Source organism: Cupressus sempervirens, chromosome 10, assembly GCF_028749045.1.
Source record: "Cupressus sempervirens isolate cs-2001-9-10 chromosome 10, ASM2874904v1, whole genome shotgun sequence".
Lineage (NCBI taxonomy): Eukaryota > Viridiplantae > Streptophyta > Pinopsida > Cupressales > Cupressaceae > Cupressus > Cupressus sempervirens.
The window spans coordinates 975,774,884-975,799,941 of NC_143127.1; the positions used below are offsets into that span (position 1 = coordinate 975,774,884).

Genomic DNA, 25,058 nt, shown 5'->3' on the forward strand with positions numbered 1-25,058 from the left:
TATGTTATTAGAATATAATAATATATTATATTATTAGTATTATAATGTGTGTGTGTGTGTGTGTGTGTGTGTGTGTCCCTAGGGATCTTAGGACCCCTAGGGAGATATTAGAATCATTCTTATGGGTCGAAGGGAGTCATAAGGTGACCTATGAACCCCTTTCACCCATTACATGATGACAAATGTCTCTAGGACCCCTAGGGACATATCAGAATCATTTAGAATCGTTCTTATGAGTCGAAGGGGGTCATAGGTCAACCTATGACACCCTTCAACCCATTACATGATGACATATGTCCCTAGTGGTCCTAGGACCCCTATAGACATATTAGAATCATTCAAATGGGTCGAAGGGGGTCATAGGGTGACTTATGACCCCCTTTGACCCATTAAATGATGACATTTGTTCCCTACGGGTCCTAAGACCCCTAGGGATATATTAGAATAATTTTTATGGGTCGAAAGGGGTCATAGGTTGACCTATGACCCCCTTCACCCCATTACATGATGACATTTGTCCCTAGGGGTTGAAGGACCCCTAGGGACATATTAGAATGCCTCATATGGGTCTAAGGGGGTCATAGGTTGACCTATGACCCCCTTCAACCTATGACCCCCTTCAACACATTAAATGACGGCATATGTCCTTAACATATTAGAATTGTTCTTATGGGTCAAAGGGGGTCATAGGTTGACTTATGACCCCCTTTGACCCATTACATGGTGACATATGTCCCTAGGGGTCCTAGGAAACCTAAGGACATCATAGAATCATTCTTATGGGTCAAAGGGGGTCATAGGTTGACCTATGATCCCCTTTGACCCATTACATGATTACATATGTCCTTACGAGTCCTAAGACCCCTAGCGACATATTAGAATCATTCAAAAGGGTTCAAGGGCTTCGACCCATTACATAACGTCATATGTCCCTAGGGGTCCTAGGACCCCTAGGGACATATTAGAATGCTTCATATGGGTCAGAGGGCCCTTCAAACAATTAAATAATGACATATGTCCCTAGGGGTCCTAGGACCCCCAAGGACATATTAGAATATTTCATATGGGTTAAAGGGGGTCATAGCTTGACCTATGACCCCCTTCGACCCATTAAATGATGACATATGTTCCTAGGGATCCTAAGACCCCTAGGGACATATTAAAATAATTCTTATGGGTCAAAGGGGGTCATAGGTTGAGCTATGACACCCTTCGACCCATTACATGATAACATATGTCCTTAGGGGTCCTAGGACCCCTATCGACATATTAGAATGCTTCATATGGGTCAAAGGGGGTTATAGGTTAACATATGACCCCCTTCAACCCATTACATGACAACATATATTCCTAGGGGTCCTAAGACCCATAGGGACATATTAGAATGCTTCATATGGATCAAAGGGGGTCATAGATGAACTATGACCTTGTTTGACCTATTAAATGATGACACATGTCCCTAGAAGTCCTAGGACCCCTAAGAACATATTAGAATCGTTCTTATGGGTTGAAGGTAGTCATAGGGTGACCTATGACCCCTTTCGACCCATTAAATGACGATATTTGTCTGTAGGGGTTCTAGAACCCCTAGCAACATATTAGAATCATTCTTATGGGTCGAAGGGGGTAATAGGTTGACCTATTACCCCCTTTGACCCATTACATGATGACATTTGTCCTTAGGGGTCCTAGGAACCCTAAGGACATATTAGAATGCTTCATATGGGTCAAAGGGGGTCGTATATTGACCTATGACCCCCTTCGACCCATTAAATGATGACATATGTCCCTAAGGGTCCTAAGATCCCTAGGGACATATTAGAATCATTCTTATGGGTCAAAGGGAGTCATAAGTTGACCTATGACCCCCTTTGACACATAACATGATGACATATGGACATATTAGAATCATCCATGTGTGAAAGGGGGTCATAGGTTGACCTATGACCCCCTTCGACCCATTATATGATGACATATGTCTCCGGGGATCCTAGGACCCCTAAGGACATATTAAAGTCATTCTTATGGGTCAAAGGGAGTCATAGGTCCGGATTCATAGGTTGACCTATGACCCCCTTCAACCCATTACATGATGACATATGTCCCTAGGGATCCTAGGACCACTAGCGACATATTACAATGCATCATAAGGGTCAAAGGGGGTCCTAAGTTAACCTGCGACCCCTTTCAACCCATTATATGATGACATTTGTCCCTAGGGGTCCAAGGACCCCTAGCGACATATTAGATTGCTTCATATGGATCAAAGGGGGTCATAGGTTGACCTATGACCCCTTTCAACCCATTAAATGATGATGTATGTCCATAGAGGTCCTAAGACTCCTAGGCACATATTAGGATCATTCTTATGGGTCGAAGGAGGTCATAGGTCACTTTGACCCATTAAATGACAACATTTATCCCTAGGGCTAGGATCTCTAAGGACATTTAGAATCGTTCTTATGGGTCAAAGGGGGTCATCAGTTGACTCATGACCCCCTTCGACCCATTACATGATGAAATTTGTCCCTAGGGATCCTAAGACCCCTAGGGACATATTAGAATGCTTCATATGGGTCAAAGGGGGTCATACGATGACCTATGATGCCTTTCGACCCATTAAATGATGACATATGTCCTGAGGGGTCCTAAGACTGCTAGAGACATATTAGAATCATTCTTATGGGTCAAAGGGGGTCATAGGTTGACCTATGAGCCCCTTTGACCCATTACATGATGACATATGTCCCTAGGGGTCCTAGGACCCATAGGGACATATTAGAATCATTCATATCTGTCAAAGGGGGTCATAGGTTGTCTTATGACCCCTTTCAACCCCTTACATGACAACATATGTCCCTATGGGTGTTAGGATCCCTAGGGACATATTAGAATCATTCTTATTTATCAAAGGGTCTCATAGGGTGACATATGATCCCTTTCAACCCATTACATGATGACATATGTCCCAAGTGGTCTTAAGACCCTTAGGGACATATTAGAATGCTTCATATGGGTCAAATGGGGTCATAGGTTGACCTATGATCCCCTTTGACCCATTAAATGATGACATATGTCCCTAGGGGTCCTAGGACCCCTAGGTACATAATAGAATTGTTCTTATGGGTCAAAGGGGGTAATAGGTTGACCTATGACCCCCTTCGACCCATTACATGACGACATATATCGCTAGGGGTCCCAGGACCCCTAGGGATAGATTAGAATCATTCAAATAGGTCAAAGGAGGTCATAGGGTGACCTATAACCCCCTTTGACCCATTAAATGATGACATTTTTACCTAAGGGTCCTAGGACCCCTATGGACATATTAGAATCGTTCTTATGGGTCGAAGGGGGTCGTAGGTTGAACTATGACCCCCTTCAACCTATTACATGATGACATTTGTCCTTAGGGGTCCTAGGACCCATAGGGACATATTAGAATGCTTCATATGGGTCAATGGGGGTCATAGGTTGACTTATGGCCTGCTTTGACCTATTAAATGATGACATATGTCCCTAGGGGTCGTAGGACCCCTTGGGACATATTAGAATCATTCTTATGGCTCAAAAGGGGTCATAGGGTGACCTATGACCCCATTCGACCCATTACATGGTGACATATGTCCCTAGGGGTCTTAGGATCCCTAAGGACATATTCGAGTCATTCATATGTGTCAAAGGGGATCATAGGTTGACCTATGACCCCCTTTGACCCATTACATGATGACATATGTCCCTAGGGGTCCTAAACCCCTAGGGACATATTAGAATCATTCTTACAGGTCCAAAGGGGGTCATAGGGTGACCTATCACCCTCTTCGACCCATTACATGATGACATATGTCTCTAGGGGTCCTAAGACCCCTAGGGACATATTAGAATGCTTCATATGGCTCAAAGGGGATCATAGGTTGAGCTATGACCCCTTTCGACCTATTAAATGATTACATATATCGCTAGGGGTCCTAAGACCCCTAGGGAAATATTAGAATTGTTCAAATGGGTCCAAGGGGGTCATAGGGTGACCTATGACCTCCTTCGACCCATTAAATGATGACATATGTCCCTAGGGGTCCTAGGACCCCTAGGGACATATTATAATCATTCTTATGGGTCAGAGGGGGTCATAAGTTGACCTATGACCCATTTTGACCCATTACATGATGACATATGTCCATAGGGGTTCTAAGACCTCTAGGAACATATTAGAATCGTTCATATGTATCAAAGGGGGCCATAGTTTGACCTATGGCCCCCTTCGACCCATTACATAACAACATTTGTCCCTAGGGGTCATAGGACCCCTAAGGAGATATTAGAATTGTTCTTATGGGTCGAAAGTGGTCCTAGGTTGACTTATGACCCCCTTCGACCCATTACATGATAGCATTTTTTCCTACGGGTCGTAGGACCCCTAAGGACATATTAGAAAGCTTCATATGGGTCAAAGGGGGTCATAAGTTGACCTATGACCCTTTTCACCCCATTAAATGATGACATATGTCCCTAGGGGCCTATGGACCCCTAGAGACATATTAGAATCATTCTTATGGGTCAAAGGGGGTCATAGGTTGATCTATGACCCCTTTTGATCCATTAAATGATGAAATATGTCCTTAGGGGTCCTACGACCCTTAGGGACATATGTCATCGTGTAATGTCTCGAAGGGGGTCATAGGTCAACCTATGACCCCCTTTGACCCATAAAAACTATTCTAATATGTCCTTAGGGGTCCTAGGACCCCTAGGGACATATGTCATCATTTAATGAGTCAAAAGGGGTCATAGATCAAGCTATGACCCCCTTTAACCCATATGAAGCATTCTAATATATCCCTAGGGGTCCTAGGGACAAATGTCGACATGTAATGGGTCGAAGGGGGTCATAGGTCAACTTATGACCCCCTTCTACCCATAAGAATGATTTTAATATGTCCCTAGGGGTCCTAGGACCCCTAGGGACATATGTCATCATGTAATGGGTCGAAGGGGGTCATAGGTTAGCCTGTGACCCCCTTTGACTCATATGAAGAATTCTAATATGTCCCTAGGCGTCCTAGGACCCCTAGGGAAATATGTCATCATTTAATGGGTCGAAAGGGGTCACAGGTCACCCTATGACCCCCTTGGACCCATATGAAGCATTCTAATATGTCCCTAGGGGTCTTAGGACCCCTAGGGACATATGTCATCATGTAATGGGTCAAAGGGGGTCAACCTATGACCCGCTTTAACCCATAAAAATGATTCTATTATGTCCCTAGGGGTCTCAGGACCCCTAGGGACATATGTCATCATTTAATGAGTCAAAGGGGGTCATAGGTCAACCTATGACGCCCTTTGATAGTGTTATCTGAATGGGGAGCAACAATGGTTGAAAGGCTAAATGCAAAAGAAAGAAATCCAATGAAGACATTGCGGCATATAAGGAAAGGGACAAAATGAAACACTGAAGAAAAAGACAAGGTATGTTAAATATCATTCAAGTTGACGATGAATTAGTTAAAGGTGAAATCATAAAGTCAGATAATGAATATGTATAGTTGGGGAATGAAAATGTACCTATTGAAAATGATAATGCCAAAATTGAAAATTTAGAGAATGAAAATTTTGAAAACAAAATGCTACCAAGTCATAATCCAAATTGCATAATTGACCATGTCAAACATGACAATGCACAGGAACCTAATGCACAAGAACCTTACATATCTCCTAATTATAATCAACATCAAGGTTCTAAAACACCAAAATGGATAATTGAAATTGATGAAATGATTATTACTAGTTTGGAAGGGAAAAAATAAGAAATAACCATTCGATTATGGGCTTCAAGACTATATCTGATTTTTTTGGCAACAAGATAGTAGTAGAGCAATGTCAGATTTTCATGCACTTATTAAAGATGAAAAAGATAAGACCTATGATTTCCAATTTGAAGATTCGTGTCAATAAAAAGTTGGAAAGAAATGTCATTATTGTGAAGAATCTTTTCAGTGCTCTCAATAGCATTGGGAAAAATAGTAAGGAGAAGGATAACAAAGTTGCTCGAAGGGTTATTACAACCTCTTTGGTAAGTCATGATTTGAAAAAGGGTTGATATATGAGAAAAACTTGTATTGATTTGAATCTAAATCATAGTACTGCGAGAAGAGCAATTAGTCAACAAGAGAAAATTGATGATCCTCTTCAATATGAAACATGGGCATTTGGTGGGAGACTTCGATGTTTTGATAAGAAGCTATCTGATGATGTGAAGGAAGAAATTACACAATTTTGGCACTCTAACTCACGAGTATCACCCATTGCTAAAGACATGTTAAAGTTGAGAATTGGCATCAGAGACCACACGCCACATCCTAAACACTATTTGGAGGTAATTCAAACTATGTTGTTCAAACAATTTAGAGAGAGTCATCCAAGTCTTCATATATCACAAAGGGCTTTTGAATCTTTGAAGCCATTTTATTGTGTGCCACTTAAAATTCAAAATACATGTTGTTGCAAATATTATGTTGAGTTTTCTATGTACCATGAACTATTATGCTCCATCCATTCTACTTTTCATAGTAAAGAAATTTTGGAGGATTGTGGGGCTAGTGGGCTTCCAAAATCATCAAGAGACTTGCTAGATCAACTTTTTTGTCATAGAGTTGATGGTTGTTTCTTTTATGGAAATGCTTTCTTAAGTGACAAGTGTTTAAAATGTGGTGGCTTATTCAAGTTTGACACATGTTTCTATGAGGGGTGCGAACAAGATCTTAAAAATACAATAGTGAAAAAAAGGTATATGAAACAATGAAATACACATTGAAGAGTGGGGGTGTGAGCTCTCGATGTGAATTGGTTAGAAAAGATATCATTGTGGCTAGTTTTATTTTTTGATTTCAAGGCAAATAATTTTTACAAGTATGCAAGACATAGTCATAGGTCTCAGTGGTTGGATCAACAATTTAGAATGTGAAAGGAGACTTTTCCCATTGGCACTATTATATCAGTTGTTGATTTTCCTGAGAACTACACATTGCAACCTCAAAATGAGACACAATCTCAATATTACAACTCCATTCAGATTGCTATTTTTTTTCACATAACATATAGACATGCCCTTGATAGTGCGAAAGATAATCAAAAGATTATTAGAGAGTATCATTTTTATATGAGTGATGATAGATCTCACTCTCACGAGTTTGTGCAACATTGTTTTGAGAATTATTTTGATTTCTTACATGAGCATGCAATTACTATGAATAGACATATCATTTGATCAGATAACTGTACAGGTCAATTCAAGAATGCTCGCATGTTTTATTGGTTGTGTAGGATGCACATAGAGAGAGGGGTGCCTCATATTTGGAGTTTTTTTGAGTCCGTCCATGGAAAAGGGGAACCTGATGGAGCAGGGGCATGTGTGAAGAGAGCTCTAGTTAAGGAGCAACTGAAGATTTCAGCAATAGAGCTTTTTGATGCTTGTAGCATTGTTGATTGTTGTAGATTAGCATTATCACAGGGGAGGACTCTTGATTTAGTGGTATGCAGGTTCTTTTGGTTGGTTGAGGAAGGCTCCATAGCTGATAGATCAGATTGTGCTACAATGAGAGACTCATCAAAAATGCATTCATTCCGAAGCTTTGATTCTAGTACATGGACCATTTGGACATGACAACTAGCTTGCTTTTGTCCTAGTTGTTTTCAGTATGATTGGGATCACTTGGAGTCAAGTGAGTGGGTGGACACATGGGCTCTACATTATCTTACTCCATTGTCTATCATACCCTTTATAAAAAATAATGACATGGAAAGTTCACTTAAGCATAACTATCTATCAGATCTACTTCAACTAGGACATGTCTTTGCATTGGTTGCACCATAGGGGAATGATGAGAAATTTGATTATTGGTTAGCACATTGTGTAAGAGGTAAAAAAAAACTTGCACAATCGATCACAGATGATGATGGATTCACATATCCTATTGGTTCAGTAGTTGTTGTTGGAACATGGCTGCGGACATACATGCTTAGAAGGATTGAAATTCCTGCATTTGAAGACTATCAGAAGCAAAAAATAATTCTTATATATTCGCATCTTATTATAGAAACAAATGTAAAGTTGTTGAAGCATCAAGGAAGACCAAATGTAAAAGAACTTTTTAATATTGCTAGTGTGATCATGAAGCCCTATTGGAGACCCTAAAACAGAGACAAGACCCTATTGGAATACTCGACTCGGTATATTTACTTCTTATGTTATTTTCTTCATAATGATTCAATGACCTAATGATTATCTTGTTTAATACAATAAGTTACTAATTTTTTTATGATATTGGAATGTAGGTACATCATGAAGAGTTGGAGGGGGGTGGTATTGGGGAGAATTCCTAAGATTTATGATGTATTATGATGTAAAATGTGAACTTTTTTTGTATATAGTTTTTGTAATAGTGAAAAAGATAGGTTAAATTACTTGCACATTATAATTTGTATTTTAGTAGGTTCTTTGTAAGGAATTATAAGAGGAAGATATTGAACAAGTTCTTGTAAATCATATTTGCATGTGATACAAGGCTATAAGGAAAATTTTAAGAGCATTTATAACTATATGAAAGATAATTGCTTGTGGATATCTTATTACAAGTTTGGCTTTTTCTTTATTTTACATAAAGCTGACATTATGATTATTAAAACTATTTTTATCAAACTAATCAAATAAGAAAAATCTAGAAAGTATGCATGAACAATTAGAATACCTGATTTCTTCCATTTTGCAACCAATCCTGGCATTTGAAAGCATAAAGAGTCATAATATTGTATAATGTTTTGAAAGACTTTCATATTGAAAAGTTGTAAAGGACCATGAGATTTGAATTTTAGTAATGGTTAGGTTTGCATTGGATAAGTGAGTCATTAGATAGATCCTAATAAGGTCTCATAATAATCTCAAGTCAATTCATAAGTTGAAACATTCAATAAGTCACTTAAAATTTAGCTTATTGCTTTAGAAAACTCAAATCTTGAATGTAACGACTACATGAGCATTTTGGAGGGAAACTCTATAGTTTAAATTTTATGAAGGAATATGAAGTGAAACCAATTGGAGGTCATTGAGGGGGTTATTAACCATCCCCTAAAACTTATAAATTGTGTTTGTATGGACTCTAAGGGTAGTATGTATGGATTGATTCATAATTTTGAATAAAAAAGCTTGGATTTTAATAGCAATTTAAAGGTTCTTTGGAGTTTTTGAGTTCTTTATGATATTCTAATGCATTGAGTCATCTTCTAAGATCTCTAAGGAAGTTTTAGACCAAGTTTTGATTTTGTTTTTGAAGGGTTATTCATCTAACTTGTTTATTGTTAGTTGTAGCAGTCCTTTTCATAAGCATTTTGACAGTTTTTTCATCTAATCATGGTCATTCCATGAAATGCTTACCTGATTCTTCATGGAATTCCATTTTCCTAACATTTATAATGTCTTCTAACCTTGAAATGATCAACTAACCAGAATAATTGGTGGCCACCAAACATAAAAGGGTGAAAACAAGGATTGAAAGTGAAGGGACAATCCAATAGGAAGAGATTTTCCTTAAAGAGGGTAGTGTTTGTGAGTTGGTTCATGTTTATGGTGATAAAACATAGATGTATAAATTTTGAATTAGTCCAAGAAGGCTTGGTACGTGTGAGATTGGTGATGCCTTAGGAACAAGGGTTTTGAGAAGGTGAATTGGGCCTTTTGGGGTTAGGGAACCCATAGACTGAAATTGGGAGTGGATTTGTCTAATTGAAGTCATTTTAGGAGCTTATGAAAAGTTTGGAGTCTAGATCTTAAGTCCTTCTAGTGGTTGCTTTGTAAATGCATCTTTTCTACATTGTTAAAAAACAGGAGAAGTGTGAAAGTTCATTGATATTTTCCAAAGGAAGGGTATCTAAGTATTATACATGTTTTGTGAAAGGATAAAGGGTATCCAAAAAATCCATTTATTCAAGGATTCTTTTGGAAAAAACAAAATTTATCCACCTATTTGTCTTGCTTCTGTCACAGAATTGTAAAGTTGCATAGACAACATTTTGACATGTTGTGGATTTTGGCTTGACAACTATTGAAACTCAAGGGTAAGTGTTGGAACATGGTGAATATGTCAAAAAAAACTCATTGAAGCCTTAAAACCTCCTAGAGTTGACCATTTGTGGGCTTTGACAATCAGGACCTAGATGGGTCACTTGGCACATTGTTACAAATTTTCTCATTTTAGGTTGTTACTTGGGTTCATCACCCTATCCTCTGCATCACTTGTATATTGTCAACATTTGCAACTGAAGCAACATGTTGCATTTGATCGTCTCCATAATCATCTTTATGCTCAAGTGCATCATGGTTCATAGTGTTTCTCCTTTTTGTTGGTTCATCATGGTTACCATGCTTAGAATCATTGGGAAAATTGCATATAATCTGAATTTTTAGTAGCAAGGTTCTCACAAAAAACTTTTAGAATACTATAAAAATAATCTTCTAAGCTTTGGTTAGCTACCATCTCCAAATGAGCTATTCATTAATATGGTGATTTAACATCATTCTAATATGTTGAGTTCTTAGGCCCACCCCTTGAAACAAGAGTAAAATTGATAAGAATTTATTTGCATGCAGTTTCAAGCCTCCCCAAATGAACTAGTCATTACCAAGGTGGTTCAACATCACCCATTAGTGTTGAACCCTTAGGCCCACCCTTCCAACTTAGAGGAAAACTGGTTGTTAGTCCAATAACATTAATGAAATATAGGAAACACTAGTGCAAAGCACCTAATCATTTTTCTTTTCTTGATGTAATAAGGTCTAGGGATAGATCTAATGATCTCCCTGTGACCATCCACATTTGTAATGGACACAAGACCCCATGGTGCAACTATAAGCCTTGGCTATCAATTGGTCCAATAAAGTGGATTTTTAGTAAATTCCATATTTTTTAGGTAAGTCTAGATGTTTAGAACATTATTAGGGTACCTAGGAGTTTTTAGAGTCCATTTGCAATCAAATTTACAATAAAACTTGTCTTAGCACAAAAATTGCAAAAATTGCAAAAAGTTGCTTAGCAACTTTTTCAATTTTCTTAACAACTTTTCAAAATCTAACTCCTAACGGCTAGAACTGTTCAAATCATTAGTGCCATTAGCTCTAGGTGGGTGGGTAAACCTTAGTAACACCCTTGTTCCGACCACAAAGACCATCCATCGTCCGCGACCACCCTATACTGAGGAGTCCCCAAGGTTCTCTAAGTGCATTTTGAGGTCGATCTTCTGAGGGTCATAATTCAGAGCTCATGAGGCCTATTGATGAACTATTGAATGTTACAAGACAGTGATGTTGAGGCCTAAAATAAACTATCTCATTTTTGAGAGATCACATTCCGTTTGGATTTGGCACAATGATCTCGCTCGATGCCAAAACTCGCAGTGTGCCTCAGTTCATAGGTGCACCATAGCATAACTTTGAAACCACTGACCCTGGCATTGAATTGTTAGCACCATTAGCTCTAGGTGCATGGGTGAACCCTACTCACACCCTTGTTCTAGCCAATGAGACCATCCATCATCCGTGGCCACCACGTACTGAGGAGTCTCCAAGGTGCTCTAAGTGTATTTCGAGGTCGATCTTCCGAGGGTCATAACTTGGAGCTCATAAGGACTATCGATGAATTGTCAAATGCTATAGGATGGTGATGCTGAGACCTAAAATGAACTATCTCATTTTTGAGAGATCACATTCCATTTGGATTCGGCACAATGATCTCACTCAATGCCAAAACTTGTAGAATGCCTCAGTTCATAGGTGCACCATAGCGCAACTTTGAAACTACTAATCTTGGCATCAAATCATCAGTACCATTAGCTCTGGGTGGGCAGGTGAACCCTAGTGACACCCTTGTTCTGGCCATGAAGACCATCCATCATCCGCGGCCACCCCGTACTGAGGAGTCCCCAAGGTTCTCTAAGTGCATTTTGAGGTCGATATTCCAAGGGTCATAACTCAGAGCTCGTGAGGGTTATCGATGAACTATCAAATGCTACAGGATGGTGATGTTGAGGCCTAAAATAACGTATCTCATTTTCAAGAGATCCCATTCTGTTTGGATTCGGCATAGTGATCTCGCTCGATGCCAAAACTCGCAGTGTGCCTCAGTTCATAGGTGCACCACAGCATAACTTTGAAACCGTTGATCTTAGCATCGAATCATTAGTGCTATTATCTCTGGGTGGGTGGGTGAACCCTAGTCACACCTTTTTTGTAGCCACAGAGACCATCCATCATTCACGGCCACCTCATACCGAGGAGTCTCCAAGGTGCTCTAAGTGCATTTCGAGGTCGATCTTTCAAGGTTCATAACTTGGAGCTCGTGAGGACTATCGATGAACTATCAAATGCTAGAGGATAGTGATGCTGAGACCTAAAATAACTTATCTCATTTTTGAGAGATCACATTCTGTTTGGATTTGGCACAATGATCTCGCTCGATGCCAAAACTTGTAGTGTGCCTCAGTTCATAGGTGCACCACATCGCGACTTTGAAACCACTGATCTTGGCATCAAATCGTCAGTTCCATTAGCTTCGAGTAGGCAGGTGAACCCTAGTGGCACCCTTGTTCTAGCCACGAAGACCATCCATCATCCACAGCCGCCCTGTACCAAGGAGTCCCCAAGGTTCTCTAAGTGCGTTTCGAGGTCGATCTTTCGAGGGTCATAACTTAGAGCTCATGAGGGCTATCAATGAACTGTCAAATGCTACAGGATAGTGATGCTGAGGCCTACAATAACCTATCTCATTTTCAAGAGATTACATTCTATTTGGATTCAGCACAACGATCTGGAACACTGAAGGAGGAGGCATACTCAATCAACAAATATGAGCTATTTGCTTTGCCAGATGTTAAGAAATCTTCTCGATTCCATCTGAATATCAGTAGTTGATACCATCTATATGAACGTAACTATTAGGAATAAGGGAAACTTCATGATCTCAAACATTTAATATTTACCTCAAAGAGTTAGATGGTTGCCCCATTTTCGTGGCATGTATGGCTATATCATTTTTACATTGGAAATATCCTATCCATTTTCTGATGGACTTGGCAGTAACTTTGTCATTTAAAGCAAACATCCAGACTAAATTTTCCCTCAACTGACTAGCCCAGAAGCCAAGGAATTCAAATCTTATTAAAGTCCTCCTCCACAAAAGAGACTTTGAGGAAATCATCAACATACCTTGAAAAATGCCCTTTCACTCGACTTGAAATATTCAAGTTGAGGCCCAAAAAGTAGACCTTATTCAGAGTAACTAGGGCTTGATGGAATTTCAATGTGCCATTATGTCTAGAAATTGTTAGAGACTTCAATTGATTTTGACTAGTTTGCAACTTCTTTACTTGATTTTGAAACAATATTTCTGGGTCAAAACATGTCGACTTCAATTTATGCAATTCTATTAAGGCCAGACATATGTGCAAAGCTGATTTCTTCTCATTATTTAGCAAATCAAAAAAGTGACAATTCACTGTTGGGCCACTGAGTATCCCACGATGAATAAGAGAGTTGATTTGAAACAATATCTCATAAGGCAAATTAACACCCTTTGGAACATTAATAGTTGGAACCATACGTGAAAAGGGAGAAAATGAATTGCCATTTTCTAGAATAAGTTGCTCTGTCATTGCTCTATGCAGGGGCAAGCTTTCAATGATTTTAGTAAGCTCGATACCATCAGGAAGTTTCAGAAAAAATGCATTTGACTGTCCAATGCTACAAAATGCTAAGAAATCTGTTGTCCTACACCAAATAATCTCAATGTCCTCTTTGCAAAATTTGTAAGGATCCTGATCAACTATCAAACATGATCTCTACACTGCAACCTTCTTAAAAATTCTTGGACCAAATTGCCACTACGAAAAAAATAAATAACATCACATGTTAACTTTATTAGCATTCTACTTCAAGTCTGCAAGCACCATAATATTTGTAATAAAAAGACAATTGTGTGTGAAATAGGAGGTGAATTTAAAACCTTGCTTGAGCAGTAAAATTTGATATCCCTTAGAAACTGTATACCTTTTTTACAGTTTGTGATAACAATTGCCTTTTCCTCATTTAACAAATGCTTAGATATTAAAGGTGGGTGTGATAGAAAGTCAGCATGTAAGTATGCTTAGAAAAGGGTTAAGCAACACACAATAAGTAAGAAGGTTGAGGTGCTTCTTTGAGAATCTAGCATCATGTGTTAGTATTTAATGTTACAAAAATTACTTATATGTCTTTTGTTGCTATTTTTATCTGCATAAGTCACACATCTTTTTTATGTTATTACAGTTTATGTTTAAAAGACAAAATATATGTTAAAAGCATTTGGTTAGCTCAACCACTCAGAATAAGACTTTTCCAATGCCAGGGACGTTGAGAATAAATATTGAATTCATATGATATTAATTTTTAAATGAGATAGTGAACTAACTGATTTTGATCTTGAAAATTTTATGGTTAAATAGGTTTTGAGTTAGAGTAGTGCAAGGATGGAGATTTTTAAGAAGTTTTGTCATCTATATCAACATTACCAGAATGCAATAAGTGCTAAATAGACCATACATTCTTATAGGTCATAAATCTATACAAACCACTACTCATTTAATATGAATCAATAATAAAAATTTGAACTGTAATATACCATTTATTAATAATGAACATATCAAAACAGACCAACGTATCCATAGACAAAGTACTCAAATATATATCAAAATACATAGATCCATATACAAAATGTGGTTGATCATGCCATCAGAATGTGTATAATATCAATGTTTCTATATAAAATGTGGCATATATGCCATCTCAAAATGTCTCATGATGCATCCTATGACAACTATACTAGCCTAGGGTACTGGTGGATGATCAAAATGTAGCCTCTTCGCTACACTAGGTGGATCGGATGCATCCTACATAAACAAAAACGGAAAACCCAAACTTAGACTACTAAATTCATATGATTCTTTGTATCTAACATTGAATTACTCAAATGCATAATGATCTTTTTTGTAATGAAGATTTATAGTATCAAAATTTCATAATAAATACCTCTCTCGTCAACCTCCTACGCCAGTCAAGAGTCTTCTCATATGCCCTTGGCAATGCTTCTACCTCTCTGATTGTGGGCTATATATGTTCAAATATGTTTGTCAGATGAATCTATAATATAAACTATAACATTATAATTCATAGCATGCTAAATTTATAACATATTTAATCATGAATTCAAACTACAACTTACTATTGTAGGCTCCTCCTCAGGAAAGAGTGGCTGCATCGTCAAATCTACATGACTCTCTCATCGGACCTCATGTGCACTAGGAGTCTCCTATGAGATACAAAATAGTAGTTGTTAATATCATGGAAATTAGTTTTGAATTTATTTATGAAGATAAGGATAATAAAAAATAAATGATACTTAAACATACAATGGGGCTCTCAGTGCAAATGGAAATCCCTGATGGTCTACGATGCGAAATCTATACATGCTCAGCGCCAGTAGCCATGCCCTATATACAATAAATAATGTAATGAAATGAGATTACCACAAATATGTTACAAGAATGCATCAATATTTAATCAAATAGAAAGCACCTAATTACCTTTCCTTTGTCAATGTGCGCTGGCTCACCCCCCGCACTTTGTCCTACCGGGATAGGTGGTACCTACAAGATAAAAGAAAGTTTAGCAACCATATATGCTACAATATCAAATTTAAAAAAAAATGCGAACAGAACATAATGTACCATAGATGTCTCAAGGCCAAATGAAATGGCCAAGAGCGTGGCATCATCAATTTGTTTGAGCTCCTCCTCGGTCATCAACTAAACATGAATGAAGATCACATACATATAAAATTCAATATGGCTTAAAAATTAAAATTACTCTATTATAAAAATTAACTTTAAATTGCATATTTCATAACAAAAAAATGTATACATGTACCGACACTAAAGGAGCCTCTGCATTCCCCTCCTCTCTCGCATTAGGGTATGTAGCTTTTATGCATGTGTTTGGTGTATCCTCGTCTAATACAAAATGATACTCGGGAATATCAACTATGGGACCTAGGAAAATATTCTTGCATGTAATGCAAGTGTGAGGCACACAAACGTGTGATGAGCTAGCCAATGATGAACTGGCACTAGCATCATCAACATGAGGAGGGAGGACTGACCTAGCCTGAGATACCATTAGGCTACTCAACCTATGAATGGCTCTGATGGTCTGAGAGCTAGCCTCTGTCATAATATCTGGATGCTGCACTCAAGGAGGAGGGGAGATATTAGTGGGTGGGACAAAAGTACTAGCTTTCTTCTGTTGGGAAGAGGGTCTATCCTGAGGAGCTCCTAGTCCTAAGCCCATGTTGGGCTTCATGCTCCAATAGTTCAGTTTAAGTTTCAACACAAATTCTACATATAATTTTCTAAGGAAATAAAATGGTATCTCTAAATTGCCATGTGGATGGATATCAAAGACCATCCACCAACGATCCGAAAAGTTTACACATATGGCATCATTTGTGCACCATTTAATCGATAGTTTGGATTTTTTTGGGTTGATAGGTAAACCCATTTTCGGGTTCGCAAAAAGGCTAGCCAAATTGTCTTTGGTTATGTTGAGGGCCGCAACCTCATCATAGTCCAAACCATCATCGAACATCTTGTGCATTTCATCACACCAATGAAGAGCGACATTTTATTGGTTTGTAAGGGTTTCAATGTTATCCACTATGGTGTTTAACGTGGATAACATAGGAGTCAATGTAGGTACATTATTATATGTTCTATGCAAACCTCTCAACTCGGTGAGATTTTCATTTATCAAATCCTCGATTCAAGGAGGGTTTTGAGTGGGTAGAGGATCATTTGGTGGACTATTTTGTAGGGGTACCAGATCGTTTGGTGGGGGGTTACGAGGAATATTACTCCCTACCTCAGTGTCATCATTCTAATTAGCCATTCCTATTGAATTGCAAAACATAATATATATTTTTTAAAAAATCTTAATTTTAACCTTTTTTTCAAAAAAAACCCTAGATTCAACTAAAAAAAACAAAATCATGCTAAAATCTATTGAATTTAGGTTTAAAATGAGTTTAAAAAATATATATATATATACTTTGATATCCGATATCCGATCACGGTGCAAATACTGGCCCCCAAATATGTGAAATAAGGGCCCGTGGCTGTATGATTTTTTTTTATGTAATGTCATAGATATCGGATATCCGATATTATATCGGATATCCAATTAAATATCGAATATCTGATATGAATGACAAATTATATTTTATATAACATATAACATATATCTTATATTTTATATGATATTATACTTTTTTATTATATGTTATATTATATTATATTATTATAATATAATATTATTCTTATATTATATTATTATAATGTATTATATTATATTATTATAATATAATACATTATAATATAATATTATTATACGATTATAATATAATGATAATATTATTATTATATTATAGTATAATTATTATTATTATATTATATTATATTATATTAAATAATATATTATACTATTATAATATAATATTTTTATATTATTATAATATTATAAGCCATTGATTATCGGATATCTAATAAGGCTTGGCCTTTCCTTCTAGGTTTGGTACCTGGATAGGTGGAAAAAAGTCAGAGCAGATTTTGAAGCACTTTTAGACATCTTCAAACTCTATTTTTTTCACATCGCCACTTTTTGGTACACCATGATCCTGCACATATCCAAATCTATTTACTAATAGATTTTTGGCGACTCTATTGGAGACCAAAATAAGAAAGATTAGCTAGTTGCCTATGATGAAACAACATGGTATTGTCACATGAGAATGTGCCTCCAGTGCTACAACCAAATCTTGGCTTTTAGGACACACAAGAAGATATTATTTTAGATTTGAACAATCTAGCCTAGAGGTTTAGACAAATGCTCAACAATACTATCAAGTGAACTGAGTTCTAGAAGAAGAAGAATTCAAGGAAATCTTGCAAAGAGCTCCTATTGGTCAAAATGATGTGGTCATTGAAAGAATAGTTTCTATTCCAAGAAGGAACAAGAAAAATCTTGGTCACATCCAAGGTCAAGTAAATAACAATTAGTAAACTAGCTAATTAAAGGTACCTTCCCTTGAATGAAGGTTGGCGACTCTATTTAGAAGATTGAATATTGGTGACTCTATTTGAGGTTCGAACTCTGGTTTGGTACAAAGGAAAAATTGAAAGTGAAAATGATAGTGACAGTGACAAGGAATACTTTTCATACTCAAAGAAAAAAATTCCTAATGAACCTCTATAGGTAAATTTCTTGAAGAATTTCTATGGCCGTAGGAGGCTAGAACCTAGAATGGTTCATCCTTACTAAATTTTTTTCAAAAGATCAAAAAAGATGATGGAAAAGATTATGGGTTTCTTTCTCATGATCATGATTCACATTTGAAAAAGGTTCAACATATAAAGATAAAGGTCGATCTGCAAAATGTCTTTCATCTAAATCAGCAATGAAGAATAATTGGGATATGTCACATTCACTTGTCTCTCAACAAAATAAGATTTTCATCAATCTCAGGCAAGGTAGCTTCTTGAAGAGTTTCTATGATGGACAAAAATTGGATCCAGAAAAGATTCATCCATCTTTACTCTAAACTTTGCAAAAGATAGAAGAAGAAGAAGATGGTAAAGATTATTAGTTTTTCTCTCACAAGCCAAAACCATCCTTAGAAATAAGTTCTACATGTAATTATAAGGAAGAGTTTGATCATAAAAATGATTCATGTGAATCAAGGATGGATAATGGTGGTTAGAAAAATAACCCAATGCCTGCACCTATTTCTCATCAAAATCATTCTCTCCTTGATCCTAATCAAGTTGAATTCTTAAAAAGCTTCTACAGAAGTGCACGCTTGGATCCTAACAAAGTACATCCTTATATACTTCATACATTGCAAGAACTTGAGAAAGAAGACCCCTGCAAGAATTATTTTCTTGATAAGAGAACATCATTAGATCCAAATTTCTCATCTAAATCTTCATGCATAAAAGAAGACAAAGGTTCTATGTCTAATCAAGGAGATGGTTGAGGAATGGTGCTTATAGAAGAAGAAGGGTCTAGTAATGTATCAAGGCATCATTGTGAAAATTGTCAAACCCAAGAGAAAGTATTCAATCATCTTTATCCTAATGAGAAAGAAAAAGAAATATCAAAATCTCAAGGAACTACACAATATATTATTGAAGATTAGGGAAATGCGGGTCAAGGTGAATTTCACACTACTTTCATTCTTGCTTGGTGCCTCAATGCTTCAAATGATGACTTTCTATGTGGAGAAGATCTTCCTATTCATCCTTTCATGATCATTCAAAGTGATGAATATATTGACAACATCAATGCTTTAGATGTTATGGCACAATCTGAAACCACTACCATTGACAAAGATAAAAGCACCAATGAACTTCTACAAATATCTACTTGCCCAATAGGAATGGAGACCTTTACTTTTGATGACATCAATGAACTTGTGATTAAAAGATCTATTGATGAAAAAGTTAAAAATCAGCTTCTAGGTGAAGAAGATGAACCATATAGCCTTAATTCTTTATCATGAACGCCAACTTTGACATTTCATGAAAGATGTCTTGGATAAGAAATGATGATTCAAAAGGACATAGGTATCATTGAACGTATTGAAAATGAAAGCTATATGGATATGAAGACAATTTCCTTTGGTCCAATGGAAATGCAAATGAAATCCTATGGATCATTCAAAGGTCAAAGAAATCCTCTTTTTGAGCCTTTTCATCAAATAGAAAATCCTATTCCAAAGAACTTCTATGAGAAGAATAACCATGATAAAAGAAGTAATGAGTTAGCAGGGGATCACATGAAAGAATCTGATGAAGGAAACTCTTATGATGTATACACTCCAAGCTTGTTCTCAAAATCATTGGATGGTAATTTCCTCTATGAATAAAATGTTTACTTTAATTAATCCTTTATTCTTAGAGGAAGGCATTTTTACCAATGATTCTCAAGTTGGTATTCAAAGATAAGGTTCGATGGCTATAACTCTACAAGTTACTTCCCGTCACAAATTATATGAAGGAAATCCCATATGAGGCTAGATATCTTCTAGTCTTAACTACCAGAAGGACCTTTAGAAGAAGAATTTTAACATTGATGGAAAAGAACTTGAAGTTATGACCAACCATGTTGATGATGGTATCAATGTAACTCAACAGAAACTAAGAATTCAGGATGATCTTTGGGAATATAAGGAAGAAGAAATGGATCATGGAAGGATTCAACCTAACACAGATGTGCATCTAAGTTGGAATAATTTTATAGAAGATTCAACCAGGATCATGGTAATGGAAAAACAAGAGTGTCTAGTGTCAAAAATGAATTCAGGACTTCATGATGATCAACTACTAGAAACTCAAGAAGAGGGTTTTCCATGCACAAGAGAAGATAAAAAATGCATTGAGGACCTCAAGAGCCTTATACTTAAACTCTTTTAGAATAAAGTCATCAATGACATGCAACAAGAAGTGGAGTTGATTTTGAAGTCTGAGATTTTTTATGAAGCCTGGTTATTTGAATATGTTCTTTTATCTAGAGATGTGGGGCATGCTAGGAATCTCAGAGTTAGAATTCAAGGAGCACAATTAAATTTGAACCCATGGAAGCTTAAGGATTATCATGTGTTGGTATGTCATGGTATTTATTTTCCCTAGCCAGTGAATGGATTTGCGTGATTATACCTTGAGTCACTAGAGGTACAAAAACCTACCTTGTATATAGTCTAGTTAGGAGTTTTTGTTGTGTCTAGTTTTCTTTTAGTTGTCTTGTTTTTGGTGCTAGTTTCCTCGCTTTTGCAAAGTGATCCCTCGCGTGACTCTATAGACCAATGGATAAGGCACTGTTGGGTGATCCCATAGTAATGGGTTCCACTTTTTGACCAATTTTGACATTAAAATCAATATTTTTGAAACAAACCTCACATTCGAGTGACTATATCTCTAAAACTATAAATAATATCAAGATGACATGAACTAGTGGATTTTAGTACTCTATTCCTACTTTGTAACCATATTTTTAATCTAAAAAAATAAATTATTTATGTCAATTTTTTCTTCTCCTTTGAAAAATGGTACATAATAAAATTCAATATTTTTAAAGAGTGACAGTCTGCTTGACACACATAACTTTTTTTTTAGAAAATATATTGAGGTAATTTTTTCAACGTTGGATTTGTAACATCAATATCCAGAGGATGCATTTGGTTTGATTCAATTTAGTTAAATATTGTATAGTTTATAAAGTTTTTGTTAGAAGTTGTAATCTTTCCTTGGTGTATTTATAAACCAAGGTTAGAACTCCTTTCTTTATTGTTGTAATATATTAGGATATAAGCCAAGGTATCCTAATATATTTCTTTTTTTTTCTTTTTCCACTACATCTTATTTTGTCATCTAGTGGAATATGTGAGGACAAATATATATTGTAATTTCTAATTTTAGATTATTCCTCCTTAAGAGGAATCTCACACTTGGCCTCACACACTTATGAATGGTGGCATTCATAGACATGGGAGTTACATTCTAACTCCTCTCTCTCATCTCTATTTAAGAGATGACCCTCTTCTCTCATTTAACAATGAGGTTTCTTCCTCTTCACAAATATTGTATGAGCTCTTGCTCTCTTGCTCTCTCTCTCTCCTCCTTCTTAGGCTTTTGATGCCTCATTCATAATATCACAAGGGGTTTTCTTTGCTTTCCCCTTTCCAAATATCTTGTCTCATGGTGTTGGAGCTTGAAGCTTTCTCTCTCCTATTTTATGGTAATATCTTTTCATGCATTTACTCACTTAGATTCTTTCTTGGTATTGCTTATTTACATATTTCTTTCTCCATTTCTAACATGGTATCAGAGCAGTTTAATCTTTGTTTTGAGTGTTTGCATGAAGGTACAATTCGAAGGAGACACTTGAGAGAGATTTCACTAATCTTCTTAAGATGGAAGAAATTGAATTTTTTTTTGGGTTTGGCTGGTTTACCGCCAAACCTGATTAACTTTTGTTTGCTCTAATTTGTGCAAGTTTCATATTTTTTCTTTACTAACCCTCTTTGGAAGGCTTGCCGCCAAAGGGTTTTCTTGTTAAATTTCAATTTTTTTTGTTTTGGAAGGCATGCCACCAAAACAAGAAGTATTATATGAGTAAAGTTTGCACAAAAGCTTTGCATTTCTCTAGCATCGCTTTTTTACTTCCTTGCTTTCAAGGTTGTTTCAGCGTCCTTTTCTCAATGCTCTTGCCTCTGTTTCTTGTGATGTTCAATTTGCAATTTTGAAGCTCGATTTGCTGCTTTTCTCGAGTTTCTACTTGCAATCCGACTGCCTATAACCTATGGATGTTGCATGACAATTGATGTAGTTGACCTCCTCAGGTGAAACTCCTGAATCTTCCAAGGCTTTTGTGATGCATGTTGAGACACCAAGCCCATCAGACCGGGGATCTGTCATATGATGTGCATCACAAGTGACACCTTCACCCATGACAAAGCCATCATGCTCTTTGTCCCATGGTCTTGAAGCTGTCTAAAGGTCATCATTCCTATTTGAAAGAGCCCTGCAAGCAATAAATCCATGCACCCCTACTGGAAGAATTGCAGCTTCTGTACCTCCTGCAACCATAATGTCTGCTTCACCTCGACGAATATGGTTTGCAACTGCAAAGAAACCATAGTTTGCTGTTGCACATGCTGTTGAAATTGAGTAGTTTGGACCCATTAATCCTGTATCAATTGCCAATAATGCAGATCCCATGTTTGTAATAGAGTAAGGAATGAAGAAGGGTGTAATTCGTTTGTATCCCCTCTGTACAAGAGCCTCCACTCCATCAGAAAAAAAATTGAAAGGCCACCCATCCCTGTTCCTACCAGCACACCAACACGAGTTTTGTCTAACTTGTCCAAATTTTCCTCGCCAAGATTGGCACTTTCAAGCGCCTTTTTCCCACTAACTAAACAATATCTCCAGCAGTAGATTCATTCAACAGCCATGGGCTCGTCCAGTACACGTATTCATAAATCCTTTTTGGGAATTCCCATATTTTAAAATCTCATCGTTTTCCTTGTTTAAATTATTCTCCAGGAAAATTCCTAAATTTTCTCACACACCCTTGAAATTTTAATATTAATACATCTGCAAAAATTCAAAATACATTATTTTTTTAGCCTCCTCGAACCTGACTCGTCTGCGCGAAGCAAATTGTCCAAGCTTTGTATTTTCATTAATCCGTGCTCAGCTTTGGATGTCGCATTACATTAATGCATAGCCTGAAACTCTGAAAGTAAATGAGCAGAATCAGGTGCAGTCCTATCTATGGCATGGGATTTTATGTTAACCATGATGCCCTATGCTTGAATATGGTGTTAGAGCTCTAGCTTCTCTTCAATGGAAACATGCCAATACACCTTTTCCCCTATTTTAGTTTTACTACTTCCCAAGAGCAGTGTTGTCAAATAGACTTCCCTTGCATTGAGGAACTTTAAAAGCAACAGTTCTGGTAGGGCACAGTCATCTGTAAACAGAAGACACTGCTTTAGGCATTTTTGCCAACCTCAAATCGCGCTATTCATAAAATTCAAATTGAGACAGGACAATGGACTCCACTTTTCTCCATTAACCGTTGGTCCTAGTAGAACTTATGCACTAGACAGGAGGAGATTTTACAGTGAGATAACTGGCAGGTGGTTTTCCTGCAATGCTATTGGCGTAGATGCAGAACAGTGCGAAGAAGAAGATTCTCAAGGCACTGCTCAAATCAAAGCGGACACAGAAATAGAGATTGCACAGAACCATGAACTGGGAAGACAAAATCAAACTAGTCAATTGCCAAAGCGAGTTATTTTTGGGTTGGCCATTGGTGTAAGTGTGGGTGCCTTTGTATTAGCCAGGGGCTGGTTTTTTATGGTGGGATTGGCATTGGCAATACTTGTTGGCACTTGAGAGTATTTTGAATTAGTTAGAAGCCATGGTATAGCTGCTGGCATGACACCACAACCTAGATATGTATCTAGAGTTTGCTTTGCAATTTGTGCAGTGATGCCTTTGATGACAATGTACTTTGGAGGTCGCATGGGAGTTGCCATGACATCATCTGCTTTCTTTCTAGCAATTGTTCTCTTCCTGCAGAGAGGAAGTCCTCGGTTCGCACAGCTCAGCAGTATAATATTTGGGCTATTTTACTGTGGATAACTTCCATCAACTTTGTCCTTGGATCTGCAGATCCCACTTTGCCCCTTCCATACAAGGGAATAACCTTATCTTCCACTTCGCTCGCCTTGCAAACGGGGCATTCTTTGGGTCCTGTGCACCCTTGTAGCCTTCGATTCAAATAGATAGTGAATCGACTATTTGTAGCAGCAGCATGAGCAGCTGCAGCAAGAAGTCTTATATGCATACTTTCACTTGAAAGCACCGATAAGGGCATAACAAGTCTTTGGTCTGTTTGGTTTATTACCCCTTGATATAATTTTTTTGAGGAAGGACTCATGGTGGATCCTTGGAAAATCTGAAGGCGAGTCGTTGCTTTGGCCTAGTTAACAATACAAAGTGAAAACCAGTAAATTGGATCCAGAGTTCTGTCTCAGATCTTCAACGGTGAACTAATACAGGAATTTCTTGAGAATCATTACATTGCTGCTGATCAGTGGCATGTTGATTTACTCCAACCTTAACTTGGTTTTTCTCACCAAACTGTGCATTTGTGCTTGCATTACATGGACCCCCTTCACACATTTCATGCTCCGCCTCATTCACATCTGGCTTTGCTTCAACCTACACTTGCCCAACGAGAAACATGGCATCTTTACTCTCATAAGCATTACAATTTTGTTTTTTTTCTAAATTTGTTAATAACAGTAAATCTGGGACTTTCGATCCCGCAACCACGCCGCGATCCACTGGGGTTT

At 37.2% G+C, this 25,058-nt stretch overlaps 2 pseudogenes; one reads left to right on the plus strand and one right to left on the minus strand.

Moving 5' to 3' along the window:
* Positions 1-22,461: 22,461 nt before the first annotated feature.
* On the minus strand, positions 22,462-23,375 carry LOC149537232 (3-oxoacyl-[acyl-carrier-protein] synthase I, chloroplastic pseudogene; annotated as a pseudogene).
* On the plus strand, positions 23,315-24,405 carry LOC149537233 (phosphatidate cytidylyltransferase 5, chloroplastic-like; annotated as a pseudogene).
* Positions 24,406-25,058: the final 653 nt, after the last annotated feature.